The following is a 20591-nucleotide window of genomic DNA, read 5'->3' as shown; positions in this document are numbered from 1 at the left end:
TCATATGAGCTTCACCTGTGACTAATAATGGATCAATTAGGTCTCAGGTGTGTATAAAAAGAACCCCAGTACACTAGACCTTCACATCAACTGCAACTAGACCACTGCAAACATGTCTAAGATTTACCCTGAGACTAAAGTTTTGATTATCAAGAGGCTGATCCACTGCTGATGTGGCAGACACCTTCAATGTGTCTCAACGTCAAGTACAGAGGATAAAAAAAGATTTGAAGAGACTGAAGACGTTATTGACCCAGGTCAGGCAGACCCCGCAAGACAACTGTTCGAGAGGACTGTTTGTTGGCTCAAAAATCCAAGGCCAGCCCATTTTCCACTGCAGCAGAGCTCCACGAGACCTGTTCACCTGAAGTCCCTGTGTCAACCAGAACAGTTTGTCGGATTCTGTCTCGAAATAGCCTCCACGGTTGAATCAGTGCCCAGAAGCCAGCACTAAACAAAAGACAATTGAAAAACCGTGTGGCATTTGCCAAGGCCCACAGCCTGCTAAAAGGATGGATGCTGGAAAAGTGGCAGAAGGTGAATTTTGCGAGAGATCTGCAGGGTGGAAGGCAACATCAGTAGTCTAAAATACCAAGAAATCTTAGCTACCTCTAATATTCCCAACCATAAAAGAGGCCAAATTCTGCAGCAGGATGGTGCTTCATCGCATACTTCCATCTCCACATCAAAGTTCCTCAAGGCGAAGAAGATCAAGATGCTCCAGGATTGGCCAGCCCAGTCACCAGACATGAACATCATTGAGCATATGTGGGGTAGAATGAAGGAGGAAGCATGGAAGATGAAACCAAAGAATATTGATGAACTTTGGCAGGCATGCAAGACTGCTTTCTTTGCTATTCCTGATGACTTCATCAATAAATTGTATGAATCCTTGCCAAACCACATGGATGCAGTCCTTCAAGCTCATGGAAGTCATACAAGATATTAAATTTGGGTCTCACAGCACCACTACTTAATTTGCTGATATATTTTTGTATTTGCAGTAAATTTGTTCAATTTCTGTATAGGCGACAAAACTATTGTCTTGCCAAAATCTATCTTGATTAAATGGTCAATCTTTTTTCAGTGAAACTAATTTATTTCAGTGCATTAAACATCATTTGGGGGGGTTTTAGGTTTTCATATGAGCTATTTCTAACACCAATTGATTAATTAAAAGTCAGGTTAATAGCAGGTGTTTCTACAAAATACATAAGTGACAGGACTTTTGTCAGGGACTGTAAATAGGTTGTCCTGGCCACATAAAGTGCATTGTGTGCAACCTAGTGCAAACAGTGCAAGACAAAGACAATGCAAACAGACAATGCAGGACAGTGTGAGACACAAAACACATAATAGCGCCGACCAGTAAACCTACAATATAATATGTTCTACAGTACAATGTGCAAAAGAAACTATAAACGTGTATTTGTAAACAAACACAATGTTGTGCAAAAACAGCAAGAACAGCAATCAAGAGGTGCAAAATAGCATGTAAACAGTATAATATGATTATAAAATAAATGGGTGGTGGTGAAGAATTTTTGAAGTTTTGAATTCTGAACAAGGAGTTTATGAATTAAGATTAGTATTGAGTGTAAATTCAGAGGTCCCTGGTGGTCTAGTGGTTAGGATGCGGCGCGCTCATCGCTGCGGCCCGGGTTTGATTCCCGTTCAGGGAATCAACCCCAGCCATTAGGGTTGCACAAGCCAGTGCACTCTTAGTGCCGGTGCTTACTTAAACACACATTTGAGTAAGTGTGTGTGAGATCGTATGGTTCAGTTCTGTGTGTTGAGCCTGGTGGCTTGAGGGAAAAAAATGTTGCACAGTCTGGATGTGAGGCCAAAATGTTTTGGAGACTCTTTTTTGATGGTAGGAGAGTGAGGAGTGTGTGGGATCATCTACAATTCTGTTGGCTTCGCAGATGCAGCGTGTGGTGTAATTGTCCGTGATAGAGAGAAGAGAGTCTCTCACTATCCTCTGTAAGGTCTTGCGATCTGAGGCGGTGCAGTTCCAAAACCTCAGGATGGGGAAAGAAAGAGAAGCAGTGGAGAGGAATTAGCGTAGCTGCTGTTCATGATATTAACAGCACAAGTTGATAATGTGCATTTGACCCAGAGGTGGGAAGTAACGAAGTACAAATACTTAGTTACTGTACTTAAGTAGATTTTTTGGTATCAGTACTTCACTATTTATTTTTCAGACAACTTTTTACTTATTACATTTTTACACAAATATCTGTACTTTTTACTTCTTACATTTTCAAAACCGGCTGGTTACTTTAGTTTTAATCCATTGATTTGGTGAAATATGTTTTTTTTATTTTCACTGCGTGCCGATTTCAGCCGAACAACCGATTTCCTGTTACTGCGGGTCTTTTTCAATCCGCTGGTGTATCATGTACTGTCTCTCACTCACCACAGATGTAGACTAGTTTACGAAGCTAAGAATGAGCAGGCATAAGGCAGTAAGAAGTTTGGGGTTAACGTGGATGAGACAGAAACATAACTGAGAACAGACACTTCTTTACTTTCACTTGAGTAAAAAAGTTTAATCAGTACTTCAACTTTTACCTGAGTATTTTAAAACATGAGTATCTGTACTTCTACTTAAGTAAAGGATGTGTGTACTTTTGCCACCTCTGATTTGATCAGATGTACTGGAGCACAAGGTTAAATTGTGAGGTGTGTTATGTTTAGGCTTTGCTAAAAATATACATTTTTAATCGGCACTTAAAATGGGAGAGTGTGTCTGACAAGTGTGCTTTAGCTCTATCTTCAATCTACTCTCTTCTGGTAAGGTAGGATTCTAACTTTGTATATCTATTTAACTCAGTTGATTCTAGAGTGTTGGTCTGTGTTTATTAGTTCTGTCAGGTGAATAATCAAGAATAGTTTCAGTCTCACTTGAGGTGTAAATTGTGGGCAGGGCTTTACTCACTTATATTGAAGGTGCTCCACTACAGACAAAGTAGGTAGCCCCCCTAAGGCCAGTAACGCTTGGTGTTTATTAAGAATTTCTTATTTTTATTTTTTCTTTTAAAACATATTGATCTCAAATTGGGAAATCAGTCATTTGCCTCAAACCCATCTCTGTAGTCATCTCTTACAGACACAAACGTTCCCATCCACAGAACAGATGTCATATTGCCAGTAACCTCATCTACCCTCCCCTGTTGTCTCAATCTCAAACAGTGGTGGTAGGTGGGCTCTGGAAATGCCAGTCTGCTGTTAGGAAAGCTGACTTTATCACAGGCTTGGCTTCCCACTACACATTCGATATCTCTACAGAACACTGCTAGACCAGCTGCTCTGTCTTCTGCCTATGCTTTCTCTCACTCATTAAGAGTAGAGGTGGTGGTACAGGTCTACTTTTATCATTGAGCTATTTCACACCTCTCCCTTTGACTGCAGTTTCAGTTACCTCTCCAATCAACCTCTTCATCATTGTCATCTACCGCCCTCCTGGTCCCCTTGGAGACATCCTAAAAGAGATGGACACACTCCTCAGTACTTTCCCTTCTGACAGCACCCCTCTGACAGTTCTTGGTGACTTCAACCTCCCATCTGACAAACTTCAGTCATCTTGCCTCTAGCTTTTTCTAAATACCTTATCCTTGACATTTAACAGCTGCCCTCCAACACACAAAGAAGGAAATGTCCTGGACCTTGTTTTCACTTGCCCTACCCCATCTACACACATGACTGACACTCCACTTCCAATCTTTGATCATCACCTGGTTTTCAATCACTCTCCCTATTCAACCTAAAAATAATTTACATGTCTCTCTTATCCGTCCTAACCTTCACTCTATCTGTCCCTCCTCTGTAGCTTCCTGTACTCTTTCATCTCTTCCTGACCATGACTTCTTTTTCTCTCTACCCTTGGACATTGCTACTGACTCCTTCCTCTCATCTCTTTCCTTAACCATGGACCTCCTTTGCCCATTGACTACAAAACCCAAGAAGACATTTTTGTCCCACATCGTGGCTGTCAGAATTTTTATGCAGCAATCGATGAGAACTCAGATCTGCAGAGAGAAAGTGGAAAAAATCACAACTTGATGTAGACCTGGCATCTTACCGCGCACTCCTGACCAAATTTTGGATGTGACGTCTGCTATAACTGCCTTCTACAAGGAAAAACTTGAGGCCTCTGCACAAGATACTTGTAAGCTCCACAACATCATCTTTTCACTACTCACACCTGCTTTATCCTCCCTGACTGCTAATGACTTTGTCTCCTTTCTTCTTTGTCTCTCCTTTCTTTCTAAATCTCTGGAATGCACTGTTTTTAACCAACTGTCTGTCCATCTCTCACAGAAAAACCTCCATGATCTGAACCAGTCTGGGTTCAAAGCAGCAGATTCCACAGAGACAACCCTTTTGGCTGTTTCTGATAAACTGCATGCTGCTCAGTCAGCCAAGCTGTCATCTGTATTTATCTTCCTGGACCTTTCAGCAGCATTTGATAAAGTCAACCACAAGACTCTTTTTGTCAACCCTCAAGAGCCTCGGTATCTGCGGAACAGCATGGGAATGGTTTGCTTCCTACCTGGAAGGTCGCTCATACCAGGTAACATGGAGGGGATCCACATCTGCCCTATGCAGACTCACCACTGGTGTCCCACAAGGCATGGTCTCCTCCTTTTCTCCCTCTATACCCACTCCATTGGCAAAGTCATATTCTCACATGGGTTTTCTTACCACTGATATGCAGATGATACTCAACTAATCTTTCTTTCCCTCCATCAGATACCATAGCTTCCGCTTGGATCTCGACATTCTTGACAGACATATCTTCATGGATGAGTGCTTACCAACTAAAACTCAACCCCAGGAAAACAGAACTGCTGGTCATCCCAGGTGATTTATCTCCAGGTCAAAGATTTCCAAATAACACTTTGTGACTCTCTGCTCTTCCCTTCAGCCACTGCTTGTAACCTTGGGGTAACTATGGACAATGAACTGTCCTTTTTCCCACATGTCGCTAATGTGGCTCGCTCCTGCTGATTTCTTCTCTACAACATCCGAAGGATTCAACCATTTCTGTCCACACAGGCTGCCCAGGTGCTTGTTCAGTCTCTTGTCATTTCAAGACTCAACTATTGCAACTCTTTGCTGGCAGGTCTTCCCTGAACGCTATTCGTCCACTGCAAATGATCCAAAACGCAGCTGCATGGTTACAGAACATCCGCCTAAATGCAGGTTGAAATTCTGGCGCTTCTGTGTACTGGTTTTTGGGCCGATGAGCAAAATCTCTGTCTCATCAGAATTTAATAATAGAAAGTTATGAGTCATCCAGTCTTTTAATTCTTTAACACACTCAATTATCCGAGCCAATTGAGCTCTATCGTCTGGTTTTGATGAGATATATAGCTGGGTATCATCAGCATAACAGTGGAAGCTAATCCCATGCTTTTTAATAATATTTTCTAAGGGAAGCATGTATATTGTGAAAAGCAGGGGTCCTATAATTTACTTGCATTAACCTGGATAGCTCTCCATTTAAGTCTACAAAATGGTAACGGTCAGACAGGTAGGATTTAAACCAGCTTAATGCCTGTCCCTGAATGCCCACGTAATTTTGTAAGCAATCTAGGAGAAGATCATGATCTATAGTCTTGAATGCCGCACTAAGATCTAGTAAGACTAACAGAGGATGTAGCCTTGGTCTGTAGCTAAAAACAGGTCATTAGTGACTTTACCTAAAGAAGTTTCTGTGCTATGAGGGGGCCTAAAACCTGACTAAAACGCTTCAAAGATATTGTTCTCTTGTGAGTAGGAACATAACTGGGCAGAGACAATCTTTTCTAAAATCTTAGACATGAATTGGAGATTTGAAATGGGTCTGTAATATGATAGTGTGTTTGGATCCAAATAAGGTTTCTTAATGAGGGGCTTAATAACTGCTAACCTGAGGGGTTTAGGGACGTGACCTAAAAATAGTGAGGAATTAATAATATTAAGAAGAGGCTCACCAGTTGTAACACTTCTTTCAATAGTTTAGTTGGAATGGGATCTAACCGACATGATGTTGATTTAGCTTTAGTAATAACATCATACAGCTCTTCCTGTCCTATACATGTAAAGCAGTGTAGTTGTGGCATTTTAGGTGAGATTGGTTTAGGAGATGCTGTCAGAGGTTGCACCTCCACAATTGTTTTTCTAATACTATACATTTTTTTAGTAGAAAAAATCATTAGGTCCTCACTACTAAACAGAGATGGAATACATTCAGATACCTGATTTGTTGTTAATTTAGCTACTGTACTAAAAAGGAACTGGGATTGTTTTTGTTGTTTTCTATGAGTTTGCTCAGGTGCTCAGCTTTAGCAGCTTTTAACGCCTGTCTGTAGCTGAGCATGGCTGTTCTCTTGATGGCATGCATATGACTATTATACTATGGTGCAGGTGTTTTTCTCTAAACTTTTTTACTGGATGGGGGAACAGTGACTAATGTGCTAGTGAGGATAGTGTCTATGTTGTTAGCCATTTCATTAAGGTTGTTAGCATTTATGGGTTTATTGAGAAATTGAGATAAATCAAGCAGGTTATTTATGAATCTGTCCTTAGTGGTCAGAACAATAGTCCTACCAGGTCGATAATGTTGTGAAACACGGCTAATATACTCTACCAGTAGCGTGTACAATATGAGGTAATGGTCTGTGATTTCATCACTCTGAGGTAAAATATCTATATCAGTAACGTCTGCTCTGTGGGATATTATTAAGCCTAGTGTGTGATTAAAACGATGAGTTGGTCTGGTGATGTTTTGTTTAACCCCACAAGGAGTTTAATAAGTCCACAAATGATAGTCCTAGGGCATCATTTACATCATCTACATGAATATTAAAATCTCCTACAAGCAGCACTTTATCAAAATTGATCAAGAGGTCTGAAAGAAATTGAGCAAACTCTTGAAGAAAATCACTGTAGGCCCTGGGGGTCTGTACACGGTGGCCAGAGCGAGGGATATTAGGGGTTTCCTATGTTAGTGTGAAAGTACAACTTTAAGAACAAGCACTTCAACTGATTTAAACCTGAATCCTAAATTTTGAATAACATTAAGAATGGCATTATAAATGTTGCTACACCACCCCTACAACCAGTCTAACGGGGCCCATGCTCATAAGCATATCCTGACGGTGTAGACTTGTTTAGACTCATATAATCATTTACTTTAATCCAGGTCTCAGTGAGACAGAGTGCACTGAGATTATTATTTGTGATCATCTCATTTACAATGAGTGCTTTGGGTGCAAGTGATTTAATGTTTAAAAGACCAAACTTTAGAACTTTTTTGTGTTTGCTTATATGGCATTTTTTAATAAAATTATCTCTGGATCTTGTGTATTTATTTCTTGAACCAGAAATCACAGTTGATGATGGCTTGGATGCCCTGCCACAAGTGCTGTGTTACCACTGTCTGAAGTGTGCACTCTGGGCATGTGCACACTTTGCGATTCTGATGGTCCAGGACAGTTTGAGTCTTGGGTCTTCAGGAGTGCACGCACCTCTCCAGTTGTCCAGGGATTCTGTTTGCGGCGTAAGATGATGTTCTTGGAGATGGTGACATCATCAATGAACTTGCTGATGTAACTGGTCACTGATGATGTGTACTCCTCCATGTCGGCAAAGTCACCGTATGTTGCAGCCTCCCTAAACTTGTCCTGGTCAGTGCATTCAAAGCAGTCATGAAGAGCAGAGACGGCTTCTGCTGGCCAGGTTCTCACCTGCTTTTGAACTGGTCTTAAAGGCCTGTTGAGTGATCTGTATGCTGGGATTAGCATAACAGAGATGCATAGTTACCTTGCCCAGGATCTTGATCCTTACCATCTTTCCCCTACACGCAGTTCCCTACCTCGTGCTTCGGGTCCCTGCACCCGCTCTCTCTCTCAGCCGCAGGCCATGGAGATAGGAGGACCTGACCCCCACAAAGGGCACATGGCTGCATCCTGCTCAGTAAAAGGCATGGCTCGTCGGTGAAGGAGGGAGCACCCACGAGCCCCTCTTCCCCTGCTCCCTCTAAACCCACCATCTTCGGGCAGACCCCGGAGGCGTGGAATGGCTGCTTTCGTAGATTCTGGACCTGACGCAAAGTTTTTTGACCTTGAGCTTGCCAAGCAGCTACAAGTCCCCATTGAACCCCTACCCGAAGCTCTGCTAATCAGAGCCCTGGATGGCAGCCTTTTAGACCGGGCCACTCACTGCACCAAGCCTTTACTCATGTCAGTGGGGGAATGTCATTAGGAGTGGCTCTCCCTCCTTTCTTTCCTTTCCTTCATCTCCTTGCCCCAAGCTCCTATCATGCTTGAGTTCCCTTGGCTAAGGATACACAACCTTGCCATGGACTTCGTTACCGGGCTGCCCTCTTCCAATGGCAACATGGTCGTTATGACTGTCATTGATCGGTTTTCAAAGATGGGACACTTTATCGCACTACCCAAACTGCTAGAGATATTGTCTCTGACCATAAACCTCAATTCTCGGCTCAGTTATGGAGAGAGTTCTGCCACCTTCTGGGCATCTCGACCAGCCTCTCATCCGGATTCCACCCCCAGAAGAATGGACAATCCGAGAGGCTCAACCAGGATCTGGAATCTGGTCTCCGCCTACTTTGCAGTCGGGAACCCGCCTCCTGATCGGATAAACTAATATCGATCAAGTACGCTCATAACACCCTTCCCCTCTGCCACCCTTTTCTTCCGATGCTGCCATCATGGCTGGAGAACCTCCTGAGGTGCCCTGCTCAAAAACGCCATCAGACTTTGCCAGGGGGCCAACCGTAAGCGGCACCTAGCCCCTCATTACCTTGTCGGACAGAGAGTATGGCTATCCACTCGGGACCTTCCCCTTAAGGCCACCTGTTGGAAGCTTGCCTCATGCTTCATCGGCCCATTCCCCATTTTGAAAGTCATCAATCTTGTGGGCCTCCGACTCAGGCTCCCCAGAGCACTCCAGGTCTACCCTACACTCCAATTTGTGCGTTTAAAACTGTCTTGTAGTTTCTGATTTGTTTTACTGATCTATCTCTTCACTGTTTTGACTATAGGCTTAGCATATTTTAGTTTCCGCCTGTATGTTGGAATAAGATGAATCAAGCTGTGATCAGAGTTCTGGGAGTACAAAATTCTGGAAAGGAAAACAGATTAACAATTTCTCATTGGATTGTGATTGATTTCCCTGCATGTGGTTCTGGTTTTGCCCTCAATCGCATTGAGATGCTCTGACAGTTAAACTCAAGCTGGTAAATACTGTGCTACACTTATCACACCTTTTTATCTCTGGGTTATTTGACAGAAAGCATTTAGCTGTGTTTGTTGGGAAATTCCCTTACCTTGTTACTGCATTACTCAAAATCTCATGTTATGAGAATTGGAGAGTTCACGCACTTTGGATTAGCTGTCTAAAGCTAATGGGTTTATGGGAATAAATTTACCTGAGCCGTATTACAGTTGTATGTTTGTCACAGATTTGATTCTCAGCTTTATTTTTCATCATTTTTGATCTTACTGTAGTTTTCCCCCCATAAGGAGTGGTTTTATTCCTGTTGCAGCGCTGTCATTCACATAAAACAAAATGGAGAGCAGTTTGCACCAGATGCTGCTCGCTCTAATCCGAATTCAGCTCTGAATTTAGCTCTTTTCTATTTGTAAAAAAGTGTAAGAAATCTTGCCCAAGTGTTTAAAAAGACAATGTAACATATAATAAATGTGTCTAATAAAGAAGTGCACATTATTGTTTTACAACATAACCTCCTGATTACACACAACATCCCATTTAAACCAAATCAATCAATCAATCAATATGTAAATAACTATGTAAATAAACAAAGAAACAAATAAATAAACAAACAAACTTGTAGCTGCTTGGCAAAAAAAATAATTAATTAATTAATTAATAAGATTCAGGTGTTTCAGATTTTGGGTTTGTGTGAAAGTAGAATTTAGACTTGATGGAGCTGATATGAGTAGAGAGTCATGGCATCCTGGTCAGTGCTGAATATGGAGGTTATAGCAACACACTTTGATTAAAAAATATTTATTATAACTATAAAGCAGTTGATGTCATGTCAAGAAAGTTGGGCGTTGTAATCACCACGTACATCATACTGGCTTCTGAAACTTCTTCGTAAATCTAGAGTTCTGTGATTGGCTGATTACCTAAAAAGAAATAATCAGGAGGTCAGTGATTGGCTGATAAACTGAGAAAAAAATTATCAGGAGGTCTGTGATTAGCTGATGATTTGAGAAGAAATAATCAGGAGGTCTGAGGTTGACAAATGAATTGTGTGCTGAATGCTCTAATGCTTCTGTCTGATTCAGGCATATTTTTGACAAATGAACTGTGTGCTGAAAGCTCTAATGACTCTGTCTGATTCAGGCATATTTTTCTGACACAACTTTGTTTACACACACACACACACACACACACACACACACACACACACACACACACACACACACACACACACACACAAACTCACATATATGCAAAAACACATGCAGAGACAGACAGACACAAACAGATGGTGCACTAAAGGTGAGTGTGACACAGATAAACTCCAAAATCACCTCTATCAGCAATGGAGTGAAGTTCACACTGATGAAAATCTGAATGCTTTTCTCACATTGATAATGAATGATTAGGACATGTTTATAATTATGCTGTAATTGGTGTTCATGTCTTCCATTTAGATAAAATCACCAGAGCAGTAAAGCTGCTCATGGACAAACTGAACACTTAGCTTCACAGTTTTTCTCAGATGCTTTGGAAATTTCTCAGATTAGAAGTGAAAGTCTTAAAACTACTTGTTCATCCTCCACATCATGGAGTGACTTGTGCACATCATAAAAGTACAAGTCAATAAATGCAGAATGGTTAAACCAGTTGCTATCATCGGTCAAGATTAAACTTCTATTAAAATCTTTATTTGTAAATGTGTCTTTAATTGATGAATTGTCCAGATGCATCTTGAATGTCACTAATGTAGGTGAATGTATGGCATCAGATAACCAATGATTGTTCATTCATTTTTAGAAATTGTAATTTTGTGTTTGTTGCCAATTAAAGATTCATGAGATTCACCTTTGACCTGTTTTAGAGAACTAGATGTAGTTCTCTAAAACAGGTCAAAGGTGAAACTCATGAATCTTTAATTGGCAACAAACACAAAATTACAATTTCTAAAAATGAATGAACAATCAAGAAACAAACACTAATATAGTACAGTAAAAGTGTGAATCCTGTCCAGCTTTATGTAATCAATATTAATCAAATATACAATACATTTGTACATTCAGCCTTGTGCAATTTCAATCATTGTAATCCAAACCGTAGTTTATATCAGCAAATACTGAAACATTACTTATTATTTTGACAATCTTGTTTGTGAATGATGACAAAAGGACTTGTTATTCTGATGGCAATGATATGTTCATTGCCACAAATAGTTACTTTTGAGAGAATTAACTAATGGTGTTAAGAGAAGTACAGGTTTTTGCAAAAAATCCAATGTGTTGTGCTGTTTGCATAAATTGTTTTGCGAATGCACTTACTGGTTTGCAAATAATAAGTATGATTCTTAAAAATGCTCAAAAGCAACTGAGAAAAACTGTAATACAGAAAATAAAGATGAATAATTCCATAAAGCATGGATGCTTCAAACTCATTTCAACTGTCGGTGTTCTCATCATCATTGTTTATTCTCCTGTTTATATCCTCATCTTTAATCCATCTCACTTAATTTAGAATGAAACACACAGCTTATTTTACATATATGTATAACCCTTCCACACACTTACTACATACACTCTCAAACAACAACCCCGTCACACCCCTTTAACCCATGCCACCCTACACATACTCACCCCATGCACACCCACTCACCCACAAAATACACCCCCTTACACCCACTTACCCATGCCCCCCTACACCTACTCACACCAAATACACCCACTCAATCACCCAAACCACCCAACCACGAGACACACAAATGAAATTTGTATATTTAAATATTGTGTATTTTGTGTGTGTGTGTGTGTAGCTGTGGGTATGTCTAAGAGGTCTTTATCTCTGCCAGTGTGTTCCTGATGGTTTTAATTAAAACATTTCTCCACCATTGCTCATAAATCAGTCCTGAAATGAATTTAACCCTGATTGTGAAGTATTAATACCAAGTAAGTTTTTTTTGTTATTAATGACTATTACCATGGTAGCATTATGAGCATCAGTGATTTAGAACGGCAATTAAATTTCAGATCGCATTTACTTTAGCCATCAGCCAATCAGAGGAGATAAATCTCTATTTGTAATCTGTTATCTGGGTAAACATGTGCAGAAATGGCTACGGTACCTGCTGACATACACACAGTGAGAAGCAAAAGCTTGATATTACAAGAAATTTGTAATAACTTGTAATATCAAAACATATTTTTACTTAACCAGAGATGATGATGATGAAGATGAAGACGTTAATGATGATGATGATAATAACAATGCTTCATCAGCCGCAGAACAGGTTCAGGTTTAAACTCAGCCACTTTCCTTTGTCTGCCTGCAGTGTTTACTGTTTCATTGCTACAGCGAGGTCACTTCATGTTCACAGCCCACTAACCATCTCCTCTCCATTCTGCTCCACAACTTTGTGTCTGATAAAAAACAGGATCAGACTCATAAAAGCTCTTCACTCAGAATGTCCTCAGGCAGCCGCAGAGGTCATGTGGGGACACAAAGAGTAAAAACTTTTAATTCTACATGTCAATCAATCTAATTACATAATACACAAATAATAATTATTAGAATTATTAGAATGCCATTTCTCAAAATCTAATTATTTTAATCTTTTATTTCACTGTCAGTGAATGAAGAGCCGTTATGTTGGAGAAAAAAAAGCAAATGCTCACTGCTGAGTAGTTGTTAGCTAAAAGAAATGTGTTAGTTCATATTAATTTACTGTTATATAATTAAACATTTCCATTCATTTATTAGTGCTGGGTTGCTTTTCTACACCATGGTGATTCTACAGGCTTATCAGGCTGACCTGCTGTAAGATTCAATTCAATTGAATTCTTTTTTATTTGTATAGCACTTTTAACAATATACATTGTCTCTAAGCAGCTTTACACAGGTAATGTGGTGCTTAAAAGTGAATATGTTCTTTATAAGTAAGTAAGAGCTAGATGTTGGAGGCATTTCAGACGGCCAAGTTCAAGAGTTCCGCCGTATGGGTGCCTGGCTCTCAGAGCCACTAAAGAGACTGTTAACGCCATTGTCCAGTCTATTCAGCGACTCCATTAAGTCGGTAGTCAATCATTTTGAGGAGGCGAAGGGCGGCGGCATTCAAGCGTCCTCCCACGATGCTCTCATGGGGCTGCTCGGTGGGTGCAGCCCCAACGTCAACCCAGCACCTCCCACCATGAGGCACAGAAACGCTCTGGGTTGAAGCCCTGGGAAGTGACAGATTTAAGGACTGTCATTTTTAATAGGAGAGCTATGACCAAAATGTCCTGACATAGGATGTTCTGGGGACTTAGACAGGAAAAGGCGCTTTGCACCACATCATACGGTGCCCGCCCAGCCCCAGTACCCAGGGACCTGGTACGTTAACTCTGTCACTGAATGTGCTTTGGCATCATAGTGGACCAAGAGAGCTTGCCACCTTTTTCGCGGCCCCTAGAGCTGCACCAGGGCATAGCCCCGGCTCTAGGCATACCGGAGGTCAGTCTCGAGCGACTGATACCCTTAAGAGACTACCTGGCAGCATGAGAAGTTCTGCCAGATGTGTCTCGGTGGGTCCTGCGCACTGTAAATTGAGGCTATACAATTCAGTTCGGGTCTTGTCCGTCCGGTTTCCACGGTGTTCATCCCACCCTGGTGGGAACCTAGCAGGCTCTGGTCAAGAGTCTATGCCGAAGGCAACGCCACGCCTCAAAGCTCCATTTAAGGCGACGTCACACTCTCAAGCCCCTCAGAAAGCACCTTCGCGCTTCAAAGTTCCTCTGAGGGTGACAACGCGATCCGGGATTCCTCCCAGGATGCTGGCGCTCCTCAGATAGCCCTAGAGGGCGCCGTCACGCCCCGTAGTCCTGCCGAAGGCATCACTGTGTCACGTCATACCCCAGGATCTGCTCCAAACACCCGCCCTGCTCCTGTCCTGCGCCGAGGGCATTTCCCAGCCTCTGACCTTCGTCAAGGGCGTGGCTCGGCCTCTGAAGTCCGCCGTGGGTGTTGCACTATGGACTACGCCTTGGGCATTGCTTGCCGTATGGATCTCCGCCGAGGACGTCGCTCTGCCCCTGATCTCTGCTGAGGGCGTCGCTCCGCCTCTGGTCTCCATGAGAGACGTCGCTTCACCCCGGGTCCTTGCAGGCTTTCCCCTGTTTCAAGACGATGCTAGCTGGGCCTCCTTTGACCCTGGACGGAAGGCGGGGCCCTCCTCAGAGTGCCCTGGCCCGCCTGGCGTAGGTGGGTTTGGGGCTTCGGGTGCCACCCCTGGCGGGGTAATGTCAGGGATCCACTTGCCACGCCCCTCTCGGCGGCTGTCATGCTGCTGCTCTCTCTGCCACTCTCGGTTTTAACTACAGACACCTGTCACTCGTTACAAGTTCGCTTATATAAACTTATGTCGGTTCTAGAATGTCATGCTTGTGATCTCCTGGGCTCCCGACTGCCAGCATTTCCCGCTGGTCCATGCCTGGATCATCTACATCCCGTGGATTACCCCCGTTTCGTGGATTACCCCAGTTCTGTGGATTTTACACGCCGTGCAGATCTTACCTGTCTTTCGGGTTTCCCCGCTTTCCGGTTTATAACTCACCCTGACTCTGGCATTGCTTTTCGTATCATTCAAATATGATAGAGTTACTCCCGCTTCCGATTCACGGTCACAACCCTGACAGTGCAAAAGAGCAAATAGCAGCAATCCCGGAAAATGTGCAAGGATATGGTCATGGAACAAGAAGCAAACACTCCCCTGAGGAAAGTGGCTATTGAGGTGGTCCCTCCATCAGATAGAAAGTCCGGGTTCTACAGTTGGTACTTCATAGTTCCCAAAAAGGATGGAGGGTTGCGTCCTATTTGAGATCTAAGTCAGCAGAACCGCTTCCTAATGAAACTCAGGTTTAAAATGCTGACTATCAAGCAGGTCGTGTCTCAGATCAGATCCAAGCACTGTTTTGTCACAGTAGGTCTGAAGGATGCATACTTTCATGTATTCATCCTCCCTTCTCACAGGAAATTCCTGAGGACCAAAGCTTACCAATATTGGGTTCCTTCTTTTGCCCTTGACCTCTCACTCCATACCTTTACCAAGCATGTAGATGAGGCTCTGGTTCCCCTAAACTTCAGGGCATCCGCATCCTGAACTATTTTGACGATTGGTTGATATTAGCTTGATCAGCACAGTTAGAGGTCCGGCATCGAGATTTACAGATCGACAGATCGAGACAGATCGAGATGGAGAACCACTTATCTAGGTTTTATATGGGATTCTACATTTATGCATGCACAACTTTCCCTGCCCGCTTTGGGTCCATTCTTACAGCCATCAGGAGGGTCAGAGAAGGGCAGTCACTCACTGTCAAGCAGACTTTCTTCTGACTATCTGCTCTCTGAGGAGAGTAGGGATCTACAGGCCCTCTCTTTTCTGGAGTTCACTCCAGGCATGGCCAGTGCCTTCTTTCACCCTAGAGCAGGTTACATTCTTAAGGTGCTCTCTGTATCCTCCTCTGTTTTAGGCCCCAGACCAAGAGAAGTTGAACCGGCTGTGTCCGGTATGAGCACTGGACACTTATGTACAGGACGAGTCCTTGGAGGAAGTCAGAACGACTGCTCATCTGCTACGGCCCTCCGAGGAGAGGCCTCTCTGCTAATAAGCAGATGGATTCTCCAGCGAGTCCTCTGTTTACCCCGCTCCATTCATGGTTTGAATGCCACACTTCACTCCATTTGGGTTTTATAGCTTCCTGGCCACGCCTTCCATTGGACAGATTCCACACGAGATTCAGAGCATGGACACTGAGGAAGCATTCCCAAAGCATTGCAATGCAGCGTCATGTTCCTCTTAGGGAATTAGGGTTACATACGTAAACTAGAGACATTTCTTTTACACGAGTACCAGGTTCCTCAATCACAGGATTCTGAGCAGAACTAGGAGTTTAAAAGCATTTATTTATCCTCTGAACGTTTAAAGAAAACTAAACTCTTGATCACATTACATCATCCTGCATTTAATATTTCAGTTGTGTAAGAGCAGAGTGATGTCCAGAGGGGTGTGTGTGTGTGTGTGTGTGAGTGTGTGTGTGTGTGTCTTGATGATTCATAGAACAATTCATCTGAGAGCTAGAAGAGAAAATCCATCAGTCAGAAAGTTGGGCAAGACTGACTCGGAGTCTCTTGCTTTGTCTCATGCACACGCACGCACACACACACACACACACACATTATCTTTGAGTTTTTGAATCTTTTAAAGATGTACTGTGGAAGGCATAATAGAACTCGGTTGTGGTCTGTGGATTTTACAACTAATCCTTTAGTGGTGTCATACAATTCAAGTCTCCTTTTAATGCAGCCACAGCTGCACCACCCACATACCTCTAGTAGAAGCTGCAATATAAAAATTTTCTTTCGGCTTCTCCCATTAGGGGTCGCCACAGCGGACCATCCGCATGTTTGATTTGGCACGTTTTTACGCTGGATGCCCTTCCTAACGCAACCCTCCCTATTTATCCGGGCTTGGGACCAGCACTAAGGCTTGTGCAACCTTAATGGCTGGGGTTGGTTCCCTGCCTGGGGATCGAACCCGGGCCGCAGCGGTGAGAGCGCCGCATCCTAACCACTAGACCACCAGGGAACCTCTAGAAGCTGCAATATAAACCCTATAGAATGACCGAGGGTTTTCTCTGAAATCCACACAAATATATTTGCACTTGTGCACTTTGCAGTAGATGCGGTTTGAGAGCTCTGACTAATGTACTCTCTGACTTTTCAGTGAAAATGACATGAAAATTCTGACGTGTCTGGATGCCTTCTAGAATGCCTTGGAGTAATAAGTAATTTGATTGGTTAAAGCAACAGTTTTAAGCAACATTAAGTTTATGGTAATAAAAAAGCCTGATAGCAACACGTAATGTGACACGTAACGTGAACTCCAACGTATACAGACACTCAGATGCACTGCTTCCTGCGTGCCCAAGAAAATGATCATGAAATGAAGAGAATCGACTATTGGGAATAATGTAATCCATATTCATAGACAAAAATAATATAAAATCTCCTTCCTATCTATCTGACCTATTTTTAACATATACTCCTTCTCAAATGCTTAGATTGATGTGCTCCTTGTCCTATTTGTTCCCCGTATGTTTCTGCCATCTATGGGATCTCGAGCTTTTAGCTACGATCTTTATTTGTTGAATCTATTTCCTCATGATATTCGCAACAGTGATTTTTTTTTTTTACTTTCAAATCTTTTTAGGCAGTGATACTGTATATGTACTTCTTATTGGTTGTAGATTGTTTAATTATTTTAAATTGTTGTTAATTGTTTTGTGTTTTAACTGTATGTAAGGTGTCCTTGAGTGTTATGTAAGGCACCCATAAATAAAATGTATTATTATTATTATTATTATTATTATTATCAAAAATATCAAAACGTAAGTCAGTGATTCTGATTAAGTGATCCTAAGTTTAGGCCAACAGAAAAGGCCATGCTGGTTACAAGACTGTTCAGCTGTTAATTGTTAATTGTTAATTGTGTCTGTAGATGCAGAGTAACAACATTTATGGCAGAGCAAGGTACATGCATAGCATTTATAATCAGCAGTTGCTGTTTAAGGTCCTTGATCGAGGGCCCAGCAGCTTGACGGTGTTGGAATTTGACCCCACAAACTTCTGCTCTGCTATCTCAAACCCGAGCCCTATAATTATCCTTACAACAGCATATCATGTGTGTAAATAAAAAAAGAAAAATGCAGGAATTATTATATATTTTTTTTCTTTTACTTCATTTGAATCCCATCCCGACACAGATGTGCATAAAAACTCGAGCAGTTCTGAGATTCTGTCATCCCTCAGTGCCATGTCTGGCTTTATTTAAACACAATCTGAATTTACATTTTCTTTAATCAGAAACTGAGGATTTGGTTTTGTGTTTCAGTTTCATTTCAGCATGTAAAGTCAAATTTCTGTTCTCTGCGATCACACACACACACACCAAACAACTCTGTTTTTATACAAGTGTTTTGTGTGCGTGTGTGCATGCACATATTTTACATTTTAAACAGAAGTGCAGAGAATCACTTTCAGAAGAAATCAGTGTGAAGGTAAACAAATGCAAAGCGAACACCAATATCCCACAGGGTCACTCACTTACACACACACACACACACACACACACACACACACACACAATAGCATTAATAAAACAGAAAGAGAGAAGTTGGTGATGTGTTACAAATGAATGCAAAATCGTCCACCATCACACAGGCAGGATGAAAGAGAATGAGGAGACGTTCATGAAATACTAAACTACTCAGAGTTGTCTCTGTGTGTGTGTGTGTGTATGCGCACTGTGTTTTATTTATAAAGCAGGTTAACATCATTCCTGAATAAAAAGTGCCTTTTGAGCAGTTAAAAGAGAGCTCAGATTGAAAAGATAAAATATTTATCAGAAACTCAAAAACATGAGAGAGATAGAGAGAGAAATAGAAAGAGTAGAATTGACAGACAGTTAGACAGACAGTGGGACACTGTTACTATAGAAACATTAATGTATTAGAATGAGTGCATTAATATGAAGTCGTGTGTAGCCGGTAACGCTATCAATATGTTAGGATACACGGTAATGGACCAGATCGCTAGGTTCGCTAGGGAGGGCAAGGAAAGAGAATGCACCTTAATAATCAGACAGACCAGGAAAATTACTTTCACCAAGATGGTTTTGATTTACTTTTATAGAAAAAGTTTAATTGGATGCACATGTAAAATATTGAAACAATTAAATAAAATGGCAATGAAACAATAAAACAGTATAATGCAAAAATAGTTTTCCCCTTCTTTCCTTTTAAAGAAATTTTAAATATGTTGAGCTCCTTTGTAGTTATTTGATCTATTTGTATTATATTTGCTATATTTGTTATCAATTTGTGTTTAATTTAATTTAACTTGCTTTGTTTCCTATGAAGTTGTTTAATTTCTTTAACCCACAAAGAAATATACAATTTTAGATACTCAAAACATTACATCAAGGAAAATAAATATCTTCATGAAAATAATTCAAAACTGGTCAAAATGTACCATAAATGAATAGTTCTCAGCCCATGAAACAAGTATATATGTGTAGGAAAATAGTCCTTTGAATCTAAATAAATGCAAAAGTCTTGAGATGGAAGTGTTCAAAAGTGCAACAATAAGTCCTGTGCAATAAGGTAATTAGTAAGAAATATCAACAAAGCTGGATGAATTCCACTTGTGAGAGCAGATAAGTCACGGATCACTTGATGAATCCTAAATTCTCTTCTCTTTCGTCTCTTTTTAGGGTTCTCAAACTGGGAGGCTCGCCATTTCAGGATCATAGCTTTTCTAGCTCTCGAAAAAAAACCTGACCTGTTCGTACGAACAGAGCCATGAACACTGTAGACAATTAATGTCTTTTAAACTCAACATATCGTAAATATATTAACTAAACTAGGTGAAAAATACTATTTTAACTAAATGTACATTAGCAATCATTACATAAATGATAATCATTTGAAAAGCATTTTAAAGCTCTTCAGAAATGCAATGCACACAGCCACAATACATCACACATTCCAACCAGACAAATAAAAGGATATAAACTCACAAAAAACACTTCAGCGAACTAAACATCATATTATTTTGAAACTCACCGAATCTGGGGGTTTCAACACAATTAATCAATCACATCAGGTGCTACTGGATCCACAATCGACTATCATCCACTTCAATATCATTGTAACAGACTTTATTGAATTTTGTTATGCTGTACTAATTCTGGATCGACTGGTGCTCATTATGTGTGTAATCCATTTTTCCCCTCGGGGCTTGCCTTAGATAGGTAAGGGACATGCGCACTTGGGGGTGCTAAAGTGTCGGTGACTTCTGGCTGAAGGTTATGCTGTTTAATAAAGTTGTGAAGAGTTTGGGTAATCTCGTTTATTGTTTTTACTTAATATAAAGTGTTTAGGCGAACCCCACACAAACGCTCAATTACATCATCGATCATCGCACTAAAATAACCCAAATAAGTTTTATGCAAGAGTTATAACATTATACAACATTATTTATGCATATTAAACAAGAATTATTGTTATATTTGCCTTTTAATCCTCTTTGAAAAACACCCGCGATCTGCGAAGCGCGTGCTCATCTTTGTGACGTCATGAACAGCGCCCGTCATAATAATAGCGTTTTTTATTTATTTATTTATTTAAACTATTTTTCTTTGTTCATAGTACAACACAACTTTTACAAAACATTATATTACTTTTGTTAGTGTTTTAGGTGAAAATATAATTATTGCAAATTATATGTTTTTTACTTCTCATCAGCTCAATTCTGACCTGTGT

General features: G+C 41.1%; 1 long non-coding RNA gene across 1 annotated transcript; it reads right to left on the bottom strand.

Moving 5' to 3' along the window:
* Window positions 1–9936: 9936 nt before the first annotated feature.
* Window positions 9937–20374, bottom strand: LOC124380105. The gene is made up of 3 exons (XR_006924604.1): window positions 19893–20374; window positions 12448–12653; window positions 9937–10166 (listed from the first exon to the last, which is right to left on the bottom strand). It is a non-coding gene; the product is annotated as an uncharacterized LOC124380105 (long non-coding RNA).
* Window positions 20375–20591: the final 217 nt, after the last annotated feature.

This window comes from Silurus meridionalis, chromosome 26 (assembly GCF_014805685.1).
Source record: "Silurus meridionalis isolate SWU-2019-XX chromosome 26, ASM1480568v1, whole genome shotgun sequence".
Taxonomy (NCBI): Eukaryota; Metazoa; Chordata; class Actinopteri; order Siluriformes; family Siluridae; genus Silurus; species Silurus meridionalis.
The sequence above is the reverse complement of the archived record's forward strand: the minus strand, read 5'-3'. Positions and strand labels throughout refer to the sequence as shown.